Here is a 15,015-nt window from a genome sequence, read left to right as displayed (position 1 = left end):
ACGTCTTTATCCTATTTCTATGAAAAGACTTCAGTGACTCCCCTCTGCCAGTAACATCCCACATCCCTGGTGTTATCAGTGAAGGTCCATCACAACCGGCTTGGAAGACCTGTCCAGGCTCACCTCCCCGCATTCCTTCCCTCGGGCCAGCGCTACTGACCTCCCCGCTCCCATCACGACTCCTCCTAACCTAACATCTCCTTCCTAACTCAACAGCCCCCCCCCCCCCACTTTGAACTTTCTCTGCTAACTCTCTGCTCCAAGAAGCCTCCCTATCACTCTCATCCTCAAAGATCCCTTTCTCTCCTGGGCTCTGTGTGGAGTTTCCTCAAGAAACTTGCCCCAGGAGGGGCCCTAAACCCTCTAGCTTCTTCATAACAAATTTTCTTCCACATGGGAATAGATGTGATTTTATGATCATCTTTGCAAGAACTTCTTACAAAAGAGCATCCATTTAACTGCATTGAGAGAAATGAGTATTTTATGCAAATCCTCCACCCAAGTTGCTGTTAAGTCCTCTGTGAAATAGAGGTCTCTGCAAATAGATGAGGGGTGGAAACTTGCTCCTTCGCATTCTGAATGAAGCAAATAGAAGTTACAGTCGAATTTCACCAGGGCCTGAAATTGTAATTGGATTTGGTTAGGAACCCAAAATATGTGCCCCAGGAAAAGTAATAAAAATGTTCAGAACTCCCTTTTTTTCCTTGCTTGGAATTCCCCAGGTAGAGGTTCTGAACCAGAGAAGGAGAGCCGGAGGTGGGGGGGCCTTGAACTTGAGTGAGTAAAGAATACACGTTTATTTTCAGTAACCTCTAACTGAAATGCTGGCACTTCCTTTTATTATAAGGCACCCAGCAGACCACAGTAGTGTTAGCAGTGCTCTTGACTTTGTTGTCTATGAAAGCACTAATCTTTTCACCACCCATTATAGTTGTAGATATGGCAAAATGTTATTGACACTCATCACACCTTCAAAATGATGGTAGTTCTTAGACCTGCGGCTCGATCATATTTGATGCATTAATACTGAAGCACATATACTGCCATTGCAAATTGTTTTTAACATTTCGGTAACTGTATTTCAATATAACTGGTTTCCTTTGTAACCTTACAGATTTTATTTTATGCAATTAAAAACATCATTCTGAGAAATGGTCCATAGAGATAACAGTTGGCCAAAGCAGTCCATGACACAAAAAATAAGATTAAGGACCCCGCCAAGAGGCAGGGAGAACCCACCACCGCCACCTCACTGATCCGGGTGCTGAGACACGTCTCCTCCTGGCTCTAGGTGTGCATTTCCAAGCACAGGGCTGAAACCACGTGGCATATTCTGGGGAACTGCATTTAATGGAACACAGAGTGTATGACATTGATTTAACCATCTCTCTATTTTGTCCTAACATATGTCAGACTGCCCGTAAAAGATCCACAGTATGGTCCAGCCCAAAGAGAAGAGACTCCTCAAGCAGCAGACGGAACACAGACTTAAGCACAGCCATCCTCTGAGTGTGGCCCAAGAATGGGGCAACTGGTTAGCACCTGGCTTTGGCCAGAATGGTAATCAACCACTTCACTAAGTACACTGAGTAGTTTAGCTGGTATTTTCCTTCACAGCACGACTGTCTTCTTGGAAGGAGGCAGTTCACTGATTTCCATTCTGGCCCAAGCTCCTGGATTCACCACGAACAGGAAGTTTGAGTAGCATGTGTTGGCCATGACCCTCACCTTCTTTCTGTAGTTAGTTCAGTTTTCACATGCAAGCTCCCATCCCTATTAGGAATTTAGCTCTGGAAGCAGTCTTACACCTTTCTTTACCTCCCACCACAAGCAAGCCTAGACCTAGTAAATAATTCATGCTCAATAAATACTTCATAAACATTAAGCTAATGGATGTTAATTATTAGGCACCTACTATGTGTCAAGCACTTTGCTAAACATTCTACAGATATTACTTTTTTTAATTCCGCTGTAGCACTCTGAACTAGATATTATCACCCCCATTTTACAGATGAGGAAACTGGGGCCCAGAAAGCTCATTTAGGCCTCAAGGGCTTAAAACCCAGATTTGTCTGGACCCTAACACTAGGCCCTTTTCAGAATGTTAAAGCTTCAAGATTTGTTTTAATGATGACCACCATCTCTACACAAGATATTGCTGAGGGATGGGATGTAATCAACAGAGCCTTTTCACAATGAAGCCTGGACTAGGAATGGGGGAAGATGCATTTTAGATCATCTTAGGCCTGCCTCTGTTAGAGCAGGCAGACAGCTAGATATGAGCAAAGAAAGGGGGACACAGGCCAAATGGCAGGAATTGCGCAGAAAGGAGGGGCACAAGCCAAATGCAGGAAAGCACACATCATGTAAACAACAGAGGTCTCTGGGCAGAGAAAGAAAAGCAGGAACCTCTGGACTGATAAGCAATCACATATTTTGGGCTGATAAGTTTCCTGGAGGCAGACAAAGAAAGGTGGGGAAAGGCAGGAATCTCCAGGATCCAAATGTAACATTTTGCTCATTATGTCCTCATTACAATAAAATTAGCCTTGCAGATTAGAAGTACCCATCATGCACTGAAGCCAAGACACTCGACACTCCCAATTCAGGCTTAAAAAGGACAAAAATTCCTCTTCCTCTCAGGAAGGTGAGCTGGGATGAAAATCAGGGACTATGACCCCAAGCCCTTCCCTCCCCAATGAATATTCTGCCCACTCATTTTTACACTCTATGTAACCAGCTTGCCAAAAAAACTCAGCACTGCTGCTCACCTGAGCCTGCCCGCTCTCCCCTTGAGAGTGTATGATCTATCCTTAATAAATCCCCACTTTGCTTCCTTAACCTCCTTGTCTTAGCTCTGAACTCTCCCTGGGATGGGACAAGAACCTGGACACCGGTTACATCCACTGGCAGCACCTCCCCTAGCCCTCCTGTCACAGTGCACATCTCCAAGGGTGCACTGGGGAAGGCTCCACTCTCCGGCAGGAGCCACATCTGACCTCAGAATTGGATTTGGAAGTCAGCATAAAAGAAGAGAGTCACATAGAGACAATACCACCCTTGAAAATCCTCTCAGACAAGGCTGCCTGGGAAGAGCCCCACACAGCCCGCAGTTCTCAGGCACTGAAGCAATGTCTGCTCCTCAGCATGAGCAGCAGATGGAGTAGATCACTGAGACACAGGAGCCACCATGGTTAAATGATGTTTACCTTTAAACCTCAGATCCACACACCCTGGCAGGTCCCTCGCTCTCTGGAGGCCTTGGGGACCAGGTCACCTAGAGACAGCACTGGGGCCAGAACCCCACCGTCCTGCCCACTGTGAGGCGCAGGTCATCGAACGAAGGGCAGCAAAAAAGTGACTCACACTTGAAGCACTTACCCTTTCTTATCTTCTGGCTGCCTCCAGCACCGGGCAGTTGAATTTCTGTAAGCTGGTTGTGTCTTGCATAAGCAGAGTATTTTTCCTACTTTTCTCCCTAAGGACACTAGTTAATTATCCAAGGAAGAAAAATGTTCAAACTCTAGCTCAAAAGTTGGTCTCCACTTTTCCTCAGTAGCAGATAAAGCGGTTTACTCAGAGGCACTATCTGTCAGACACCCCTCAGAAAATATTTAGAAGCAGAAAACACACAATTTCATTCAAAGCACATGTAGTAGAGAGTCAGGCTATTTTAATCTCATTCTGTCTCTTGCCTCAGTTCCCATACTTGCTAAAAATGGCGGGTCCCTGAGATAATCGACAGGTGACCAAACCCCAGCAGGGACATATTTGGTAAAGAGAAACAACTGCTGTGCGGGGGATCAGTTAAGTCATTCCCTTGCTGCTGCCTCCCAGCTGATTCAGCTGTTTTCAAAGCCACAAAACTGCTCCACAATCTCCAGCAAAATCTCCATCACCGTTTGTTCATAAGAATTAAAAGTGATTTCGATCTAAGCCTTTGAGAGTGTTTTTAGATAAACAATGGTTAACGCTTCAGGAACAACTTTATTCACAATGTATAAAGATTCCTAGGGACACTTTTATTGCTGGATTTGCCAACACACGTGCACTTGCCTGCGCACGTGCGCACACAAACACACCCGTCTATGGCTCAATGTAAAATAATGCGAACACAGCTATCGTATATTTAAAATAATATCGCATATTTAAAAGAAGTGCACTCAGCAGAGAATTTGATAGGCTGAGTGACTACATCATTGCTTTTTTTTCTTTTCTTTTTTCTCTAAGGCCGGGAAGGCTGCAGTCTGGTGTCGCCCTGATACCAAAGCCCCTGAAAGGCTCGTCTGGGTCAGTTACAGATCAGCACCCATGAGGGTCTCTCTACTCACACCTTATTTATAATTTGGATCTCCTGGATTATACCTTTCAATTCTGCCTTGCAATTTGAAGGATTATAAAAAACAAAAATTTGGCTGTTTAGTTGGCCCCATTGATGGAAAAGAAAGCAGAGAAGGAAGAAAACTCTTTCACGAGACCAGCAACCAGGGCCTTTTCAGGTACATACATGCAGCACTTCCCTGATAAACGTACTTCTCAATGACTCACCCCAAATTTCAAGTGTGGAGTTTGTTTTTTTTTAGGTCCCGAAGGACTTGTTCTGCCCATCTCTTAGCTTTCATTTTTGTTTCACTCCACACTGCAACAGAAGGACCCCAGTTTTCTTCTGCTCTTAACTACAACACATTATATGGCACTATATATTCAGAGTCAACATTCTGTGGCTGGCTTCTGCCTCTTCTCTCTCTACCAGGCTCAGAGCGAATCGAGTTTAAGTGCATCATTTGAAAAGTGTCTTTCCAGCGATGATTTTCCACAGCTTTGTACCGCCTACTTCTTAATGAGAGTCGCCTTGCCAAGCTGAAGTGATGGGTGGTAAAGAGAAAGTACACATACCTTGAAGTTGGATGAAAAAGAAGAGAAGAATACTGGATCAAAAGAGAAACCGTACTGCCTTGTTCCCTTTGTTTTGCTGAGAAACCACAGAACCCTCTGGGGGAAAAGTCATAAGGCCCCTAAGGTGCTCTTATAGTTTAACGCTTGTGTAATAATGGCTGAGAGGAGGAGAGGTGGGAAAAACGGAGGGTGTGGGGGTGGATGGGATCGTTAACTCTCTCTTCCACTGTGAGTCTGTCTAAAATCATAGGAAATCAGGGAATGATCGTTCATCTGCTCACCCGTCCTCCACCTGCAATAAGCAAAGAATCTAGAGTTTACGTTCTGACCCTACTGCTTGCTCAGTGGCATATCTCGACTTCAGACATTCAACTCATGTTAACACCAGATTGCTGCCTGGCTTTTTTTTTTTTAATTGAAGTATAGTCAGTTTACAATGTATCAATTTCTGGTGTACAGAGTAAAGTTTCAGTCATACATATATATATACAGATATTCATTTTCATTATAGGTTACTACAACATACTGAATATAGTTCCCTGTGCTCTACAGAAGAAATTTATTTATTTTATATATACTAGTTCGTATTTGCAAATCTCAAACTCCCAATTTATCCCTTCCTACCCCCTAACCCTCTGGTATCCATAAGATTGTTTACTATGTCTGTGAGTCTGTTTCTCTTTTGTAGATAAGTTCATTAGTGTCTTCTTTTTTCTTTTTTTAGATTCCACGTGAGTGATATCATATGGTATTTTTCTTTCTCTTTCTGGCTTACTTCACTTAGAATGACAATCTCCAGGTCCATCCACGTTGCAGCAAAAGGCATTTTTTATACTTCATGGTATATAGCACTATATATATATTATACACATACACACATTATAGACACATATATTAAGATTTGTTTCCTCTCCTTGTTCTTTGCAAGGAAAGAACAAGGAGAGGAAACAAATTTTCAGTTACAAGAGCTTGCAACCCACCTGGCAATGATGCAAAACCTGAAGATGACACCGGAATTAAGTATATTTGACCTGAACTTTATATCCATTAAGCAACTGCTATGTTTTTGAGATTACACAGTTAAGTATTGCATATCAAAAATACGCACAGGGAACTATATTCAATAGCTTGTAATAACCTATAATAAAAAAGAAAATGGAAAGATATATATAAAATATATGTATAACTAAATCACTATGCTATACACAAGAAACTAACACAATACTGTATATCAGCTATACTTTAATTAAATATATATGTGTGTATATATATATTTAAGTTAAAAACCATTTAGGAAAAAACTGTTGTCCCAAGAGAAAACTAAGCCATGTTTATTTTATAAGCTGTGTCTGAGACATATATTAATCTCTAAATTACAACTCTCTAACCATTGTCTTCTGCCACCAGGACTCAGATATTCTGCTGTGAGTCATTAAAACCACTTCCCAGGCAGGTTAATACCTGCCTCATTTATTTGTGAATTATAGGGTAAAAACCACCATTTCATTCCTAATTACTTTTGCTGCAAAAAACAAGGAAAGGAAACAAAATCTTCACCAGTTATAAGAGTTTGCAACCCATCTGGCAATAATGCAAAACCTTAAGGTGGTACCAAAATTAAGTATGTTTGACCTGAACTTTATAACCATTAAGCAAAGTCTATATGTTTTGAGATCAGAGAGTAAATTTTACACATCAAAAATTTGTCATCTTGCTATTTAAGAATTGCCGTTCTCTCTTGCCAATTAAGGATTGATAAACCTCAAATCAGGTAAAAATCCTGCCAGACTTTTCCACAGTCAATCACAACCTACAAAAATATATTCTTTGGCCAATCTTGGGCTTTGTTCTTACACGTTTAACAGGAGAAGGTACTCTTCATTCATCTTGTCACACAAGATGTCACAGAAGGAACAGATACATCAAGGGCCAAATGGAAGGGCAGTAATCCTTTTAAAAACAGATGGAGGAAAATCTTCTAAAGGTTAAGGACTGTGATCAAACAAGAAAAGTCCCAACTGAAAACTTTTTAAAACAAATTTAAGTGCTAAGAAATAACAGTGTGTCAAAAGTTCAAAAATTATTACTTCTTATTTATTCAATTTTAAAAAGAAAATAAATTATACAAAATAATTTGCCTGTATTATTTCCAAGTTTCTCAAGGAAATGCTAATAGCTTTTCAAACTAATGGTTTAACTAGCAAATCTTCAGAAGTTTACATCATTAAAAAAAAAGATAACAATTTAATCTTAAAAGATGGAGTATTTTTTAAGTTAATAATACCTTGCTAAATTTGCTAGTCCCCAATTTATTGCACTTTGACGTGACTTTTAATGAGAAAAATAATTTTTTTTCCTTCAGATGTCCTCAGGTTTTCTGGAGCTATGTAATTTAAAATTGGTTGCTTTTTCAAATTAAGGATTCACACACTAAAACATTCCTCGGTTACTTCTTAATTCTGGGATAGTAAAATTCTTTAAGTTCATGAGTTATATTAATTTATTTTGTTAGTTTGTACCCATCTGTATATGGATTTGGAATACACACTGTAGAGCTGACCCTTGAACAATATGTATTTGAACTGCACATGTCCACTTACATGAGGAATTTTTTCTTCAGTATTAAATACTACAGTACTATGTGATCCACGGATGGTTGAGTCCGTGGATGTGGAGGAACCTCGGATGCAGAGGAACCCTGGGTGTGGAGGGCCAGCTATAATCTCGACTCGGATTTTTGTCATTTTAGAGAGTCAGCACCCCTAACCGCCACATTGCTCAAGGGTCAACTGTACTTTGCAAATAACACAACTCATAAGCCTACTCACTGTCGTATTTTTTGAAATGCCAAACATCGGAGTGCCCATACATAGGGGAGTGGCTGAACAGACTGCGGTACCTCCATGTGTACCATAAACGTAGAGTACCATGCAGCCGTGAAAAAAGAATAAGGAAATCTCTACAAAGTCACATAGAGTGACTTCCAGAATATACCACTGAGTGAAAGTAACAGTACAAGAGTATTTGCCCTTCATCTAAGAAAGTACACCACCCTTCACGTAAGAAAGAAGGGGATGTAAGAAACTTTGTTACTTATAGCCAAATAATTTTAATAAACTCAATGTGATGTGGGGTGTGGCTTATGAAATAGTTAAAAAGTCACTGAGTTTGAGAGTCAGGAGCATCGAGGAAGGGGCTGCAGTAGGAGACTCCAGTTTCACCTTCCTAAATATGTTAGCATCCTTCTCATCAGCTACTGAATAGGCTCTTACTGGACTTACCCAACCCTCTATCGGAAAGATGCAAATGAGACTAATCTTCAATGTCTGGGGACTACTACTGCAGGTTTGCTGTGATTATTATTTGCTTGCGGTACTGTTACATTGTGGAATGGTAATGAGTTGCACTTTCAAAAAGACAGACTTTCTGGTGGAAATCACCACGAAGGTCCAGAAGCGGATGAAGTGATAACCTGAGCCAGGACCAGTGGCTCCATTATTGGAGGTGCTCACTGGCACCTATTACTACTATCCTCTGGATCATTCACTTAGAAGCACTGATTCAATACCTCTTAGCGGCCAGGCACTTTGTGAAAGACAGAAAAACAAGTAAGACATGGTTCATCTCTTTAAAGAGCTCTCAAGTCTCGTAGGAGGAGACATACAATCAAATAAATACAAGATGTGCCTCGCGAGGGCTCGAGACACTGCCAGGGCCAGTGGAGGGAGTGGTTTTCCCCAGGAAGAGCGGTATCAAGAAAGGCTCCCCAGGAGAGGTGGCAACTGAGTTAATCTTAAAGAAAATGAACAGGGAAAAGCCTGTAAGAGGAAGTGGGAAGTGCATTCTAGGCAGATGGAGCTGCTCTAAGCCAGAGATTCATGTAGGGGAAAGTCTACATGCTTCTGAAGGGGCTAGCAGGAGGCGGGAGAGGTCGTCCAGGGTACGATAAGGCTGAACCCCAAATGCACTGCAACAGCACCTGTATTTTTATGTGAACTCTTAATAAATGTCATCCCCAGTGACAAAAAGCAGGGTGGCCGGTGGGCAGATGAAATAAGGCAAGGAATGGAAGAATAAATAGAGTTATGCAACCTCTGGACCCCCAACAGCTCCATCTTGGAAAACCATTAATGATTTTACATAATTTCTTACCTGAACAGACATCAGCATAAGGGTACCTGTGGTACAGGTGAACAATCTTCTTTTTAAAAGGATTTAATTGTCTTACTATTATTACTATTATATTTACTACTCTTACTATATATTTACTATTATTTACTATTTTTATTAACATTTTTATTTGTTATTATTAGAACATAATCAATAGTATACTAACACTGCTCTACTAATTCGATTTACTAATGTCACGGGACACATTACTTCATGGACTACTCCATCCTCAGGACACATTTTCTATTTGCTGTACCTAAATTTGTTCCTGTCTTTCGCTCTTTCAGGAATGACTTCCCATCACACCACAGACGTTTGGTAGGTAACAAAAGCTTTAACACAGGCATCTTTGATCCAGCAATTCCTCCTGGTGGAATTTCTTCTAAGGAAAGATACAGCTCTTTGCAAAAGTTTAGCATCTTGTATTAGCTGCTAATTGTAGAGTTGCTAGGTTGGGAAAGTAAAAATTTAATGACTTATTTATCAAATAAAAATTCTATAATACAATGAAGACACTAAAATGATACTATGGAAATGTATTTGTTGACGGGACAAAAGATATACACATATTATTGTCAAAAAAGCAGATTCCAAATAAGAATCCAGAGGGATTTTTCCCCTTCTTGAGACAGTTTCAGTAAATCACATTTTTCTAGGACCATTTCTTCCAAGTTTTCAAACTTACTGACATAATTCTTTTCGTAAAAATCATGAAATTTTCTTTTATATCTACTGCATCTGTAATTATGTCTCCCCTTTTATTTCTAACTTCTCTCTCAAACATTTCTCATCTTGTCGAAGAAAAGCCCTTTCTTTCTTTCCTTTCTTCTTTTGTCTGCCTGTCTTTCTTTCTTATGTTTTCCATTTCTATTTCCTGTCCTTCTATTTTGGGTATATTTTAACTTTTTTTCTATTGTCTTGAGATGTAGGCTTAGCTCATCTGTTTTTATTCCCTTTTTTGCGTCTAATAGAACCATTTGGGGATGGGAATCTCATCATGTCTGTCTCTGCCAGTTCACCTGACTTTTTGTCTTCTTCTCTCATTTTATTACACCTCTTTTGAGTCCCATCTCTGATTTGATCTCTTGTTTCAAAGAGGAAATGCTTTCTAATTGTTTTTTATTCCATGGAGAAGTTTGTTCCCATTTTTTTTTCTGCTTTATGATGTATTTGTTTTGCTACGTAGTCTTTATCAATTATTTGTTATTTTTTTCCCAGTGCCTTTGCAGAAGTCCCATTCTGATCTTTTCTGGTTTTCTCTGTTCTTTGCATGGAGGCCATTCTTTCTGGCTCACGTGTGTTCCTGGCGTACAATTATGCCTGGAATGTCCCCGGTCCTTTTACTCATCAAGACTAGTACCTGAGGACTGACTGCCACCTACCCTGCCTGCCCCGTCCGACCCCTCCAGCAGCAGGTGTGGCTTGTCTGTGCGTCTCCACACACTGCTCCGTTTTCTCTGTCACTCCGTGATGTCTCCCGGGTCCCAGGGGCAAGCTGGAAGCCTGTCTGAGGCTATCACTTGCAAGGAAAGGGTTCCTAGTTTCCCCCAGGGTGTGCTATTTCATTTTGGAAGGTTCTGCATATTGTTAAAAGATCCACAGAACTATATATTTGCGCTCAGATTTCTTTCACAGTTGGGTCCATATTTTACGTTATAGCAGTAATTATTCATGGGATGTGGTTTTCCTGATTGTGCTCTGATTTCTAGGTGCATTGCATAAGGAATTTTCATCTCTGTTTCATCCCCTACTCCCAGTTACCAGGCCAGCTTTGGACCCTAACCTGGTTTCTCTGCCTTCAGTCCTTCTCTACATCTTCTCAAATCGTGCCCTCAGTTATTCTCTTCAAGTTCTGTTGCACGGTGTCACTTTCCTCCTCCAGCACCTTGGTGGTGCTTCGTGATCCTCAGCCTTTGATGACACAACACAGGTCTGCCTTCCCAGCCTCATTGTCACTGCATCCTTCCACGAACCTGCTACTCAAAGCCACCTCCAGGGCCCACTTACGCTTTGCTCACAGTCCCGTTGCCCAAGGGGGATAAGCACCCCTGCTTTTGTGTTTCCAAGCTTGCGCTGCAGCCAGTTATTTACGTAGTTGTCTCTCATACGGGACTTCTCTCGCCTCAAAGCAGTCTATAAGACTTCTTCCTTCTATAGCATGTGTCACAGCACCTAACACATTGAGGCTCGACGTACGTTTACTAACAGAAAGGAGCGACACCACGTTTACCACTGGAAATAGCAACTTGGGGACCCGTTCCCTGTGAATTTGAGCAATTATCAATAAGGCACTTTTCCCAAGGTCTTACCCACTCCCCCAACTCTACCCCTATCCCACTCTTCACAGTTAAGCCGGGGGGGGGGGGGTTAAGATCCCTGCCTTGCATGAAAGGAGAGCAAACCTTAAGGTTCACACGCAACGGGGACTGAGAGCAGTCCCTCCCCGTGAAACTCGTATCTGCGCTGTGTCCTCTCCTGTTACTCCTGCCACAACGTAAATCAACCAGAGTAGATCTCAAACTTGTGTTTTTTTTTTAACACAAACCAAACCTACTGATAACATGTTCTTGTGTGTGTAAATAAAAACCACTAGATATTAATAGTAGGTATCTCTGAACTTTGTATTATGCTTTACTATCTCCAACATTTACCCATTTCCTATAATAAGCATGTATTTTACCATTTTTAAAGTATTAATAAATATTTAAAAGATAACTTCTGAGAACAAATGTACAGTTCTCTTGTAGTATGTGCAAAATAAATCAGTCCAGCAGATGGCGCAAAACCTTAATCCAGAAAAATAGACAAAAAAATAACCCTTACTACTTCAAAAAGATCGCGTAGACGTCATGTTTCTTAGTGACCCAGGATCGATCAAAAGGCTCTAGAATTTTCGTGTCCATCAAATGCAATTACTTTGACCACTTCTACCGCCAAAGGTGAGACTTCTCAGAGGTAAGCAAGGGGGCGCTTGAAGAGGGGATGTGTGGAACCTGCAGAGCAAGATGCTTTACGTAGAAGATTCTTGAGGAATGAACAAGCTAGACGTCAACGTGATGTCACACCTGGAAAGGGCTTTGCAGATCATGTAGTCCATCAGTTTTCACACCGTGTTTTTTCAGATTTTTCTCTAAATAAACCTCAATATATGAAGTCAACAAAACTGGATCTATCCTAATTGGAGACTGGGGACAAGAGCCATCCTAGACGTCTCTTTCTTCAAGCTCCCCCGCCTCTGCCTAATCAAGAAATTGGCTACTACTTAATCAACAGCTATGCAATCCAGAAAACATTTAAATACTTCCAAGAAGCCCTACAGAGAACCACTAATGCAGTGCAATACTTCCACTTTAATACTGAGAAAAGGGACACTTAGAGGAGTTTCCATTTTGAAATTGAAACATGTATAAAAACCAAAAAAAAAAAAAACCCCACCATTAATTGCCTTTAAAAGAAATAAAATCAATAAGAACATTCAAAATGTGTCAACAAGTTCAACACTAATATAGTCCACAAATTTGACATCTGCAATTAGAATTATTATATTGCATTTAATTTCTAATGTATTTAACTTGGGATTCACTGAAATCCATTTTATGATTTATGATTTAAAATCATTTTTGATCCTTTTTATGGTTTATGAAAACTATAAGAATTCAGCATTTCATGAGTAATATAAGCACATTCTTCGGTAATATTAGCATATTCCTCTGCATCAATAAAGTTTATCTATACCAATAAAATATCCTTAGACTGTGCTTCCTGTCTATCCTTCTTAAATGCAGTTATAAACCATAACAAGTAGTGATGCGACAGCATGAAGCCAGGTTTCTTTTTTTTTTTTAGAACTTTTACAATTCCATAAAAATCTATCTAAATAATGTTTGAAAAGTAAAAGCAACAACCTATTTAAATGCATTAATCCAAAGTTTCTTTTCAATACAAATCCAAATATAACTTTAAAAAATCATTCTTAAAAAGTTTTCCTTTATTCAAATGGCCATTTCTACATGAAGCACTGCATATTATTTCCAAAAGGTGGTTTATTTATTTCTGGTTTACTGTAGGTGTGTGTGGATTAAAAGCTTTCACCAAGGCTTCTCAGCAATTGACAGGTAAAAGAAAAATACAAAGTAAAATGGGGTTTGGCAGTAAACAGAGTTGGTCTTAAATTCTAACTTCTGTCTCTCTCACCACTGTGGCCTTAAGCCTGTTTCCCCATGTATTAAAATCAGAATAATTACACTAACTTGAGTTGGTTATTAAGCCATTGTCTCTCAGTTCCAAATCCACCTTTTTATTCTCTGCTGTGTAATGTCAGGACTCTGCAAACCACATTTCAATTTTGCAAACTCTGCCAACAGGGGGCACTGAGGGACAAGGGAAGGCTGGAGGAGGAAAGAGGCAGGCTTGTTCCTTCCTGTTTGCTTCTTGGTTCTACCAGCATCACCTCATGATCCTTCCTCCTGCCAGTGGCTGTTGGATTCCAGCTTTCAGGGCCCCACCCGCACCCTATCCTCAGTCCCTGAGACCAAGCCTAATGTGTCCCCTCAGAGATACCAGCCCCAGCTGCCCAGAGCCCCCTCCTGAGATGTCTGGATTCAGCTCCAGGGGGCCCTCCTCTGAGTTCCTAAGGCATCAGCACCTGTGAAGCCAACCTCCTCCTCAAGGTCTGGATCCCAGCCCTGCCTGGCACCTCCTCTGAGCTTCTGACACAGCAGAACCAGCCCCTGGGTTCTAATAACGCTACCTCCTCCTTTGCTGTTCCTGGAGTGCTAGCTGTTTCTTGCGGTTCCTATCTTGGTGGTGTCTCAGTGTTACTCTTTGGCCTTTTCAGTTCCTTGTATACCAATTCCTTCCAATAAGTTCTCTCAGTGACAAAAAGCTGATCTGGTTTCTGTTTTCCTGGCTGGACCTTGGCTGATACCAGCCAACTCCCAGGAAATGGACTCAAGGTGGGATTCTGAGATTAGGTTTAATTATACCCTTGGCCTTGAACACAAGGCCAACCCCTAGTGCCACCATGATTAATCAGATAATCACATACTGAAGCAAGTGCATTTGGGGACCCAGTGGCTGCTGTGTTTAACCACTGTGACTGCAAGGCTGCGGGATGGGATGGCTATTTCTGAGCTAGCTGGATTCTTACAGAAAGAAAATGACCACCTCAAGGTGCGGTCAGAGAACCAGAGGACTTCAAAGGCAGTTCTAAAAAAAAAATCTCTCCATTCTTGTAGCCACTCTGCAGGAGGCATCATTACAATGCAAGTTGAATTCACAGCCATGCCAGTTGGGACATTGACTGGGAAGGAGTGAGACCCTGAGCTTTGGAATGGGGACATCTGGGTGGACTCAATCAAAACAGAAAATACTGTACTTCCTAGTCCAAGCTTCTGCATTCTAGCCTCTCCAAACTTTGCCCCATATTCTCCAGCCCTAGGGGTAAGAACTCCTTCCTGGCTATACCATGAGGTTCTTTTGCTTTTTTCTTTCTTTAATATCTGTGTTACAAGTCCCTGACAGTAAAATATTTTTGGTAAGACAAACAATAAAAAAAACAAAAAACTGGTCTGGTTTCTTTTTTTTTTTTCTGACTGGATCCTAAAGGATCCACTGCCTCTTAGGGTTGTTTTGAGGATGAGATAAAGTACACATAGCACATAGCTCAGTAATCACACTTAGAGGCACTCAAAAGGCATGTGTTCTGTGACCATGTCTTTACCATATTATACTACTTTGAGTTGGGTAGGTTATAACTCCTCTCTGAACTTATATGAAATGAGTGTATTTACTCTAAAATTTGGGATGTGTGCTCATATTGTCGACTAATCTATGCAAAAGGATGCAAGAATAAACAGGGGGGGAGACAATCTCTTCAATAAATGGTGTAGGAAAAACTGGACAGCTACTGCGAAAGAATCAAGCTGGACTACTGTCTCACACCACATA

The sequence above is a fragment of the Camelus dromedarius genome, chromosome 3 (assembly GCF_036321535.1).
Source record: "Camelus dromedarius isolate mCamDro1 chromosome 3, mCamDro1.pat, whole genome shotgun sequence".
Classification (NCBI taxonomy): domain Eukaryota; kingdom Metazoa; phylum Chordata; class Mammalia; order Artiodactyla; family Camelidae; genus Camelus; species Camelus dromedarius.
The sequence above is the reverse complement of the archived record's forward strand: the minus strand, read 5'-3'. Positions refer to the sequence as shown.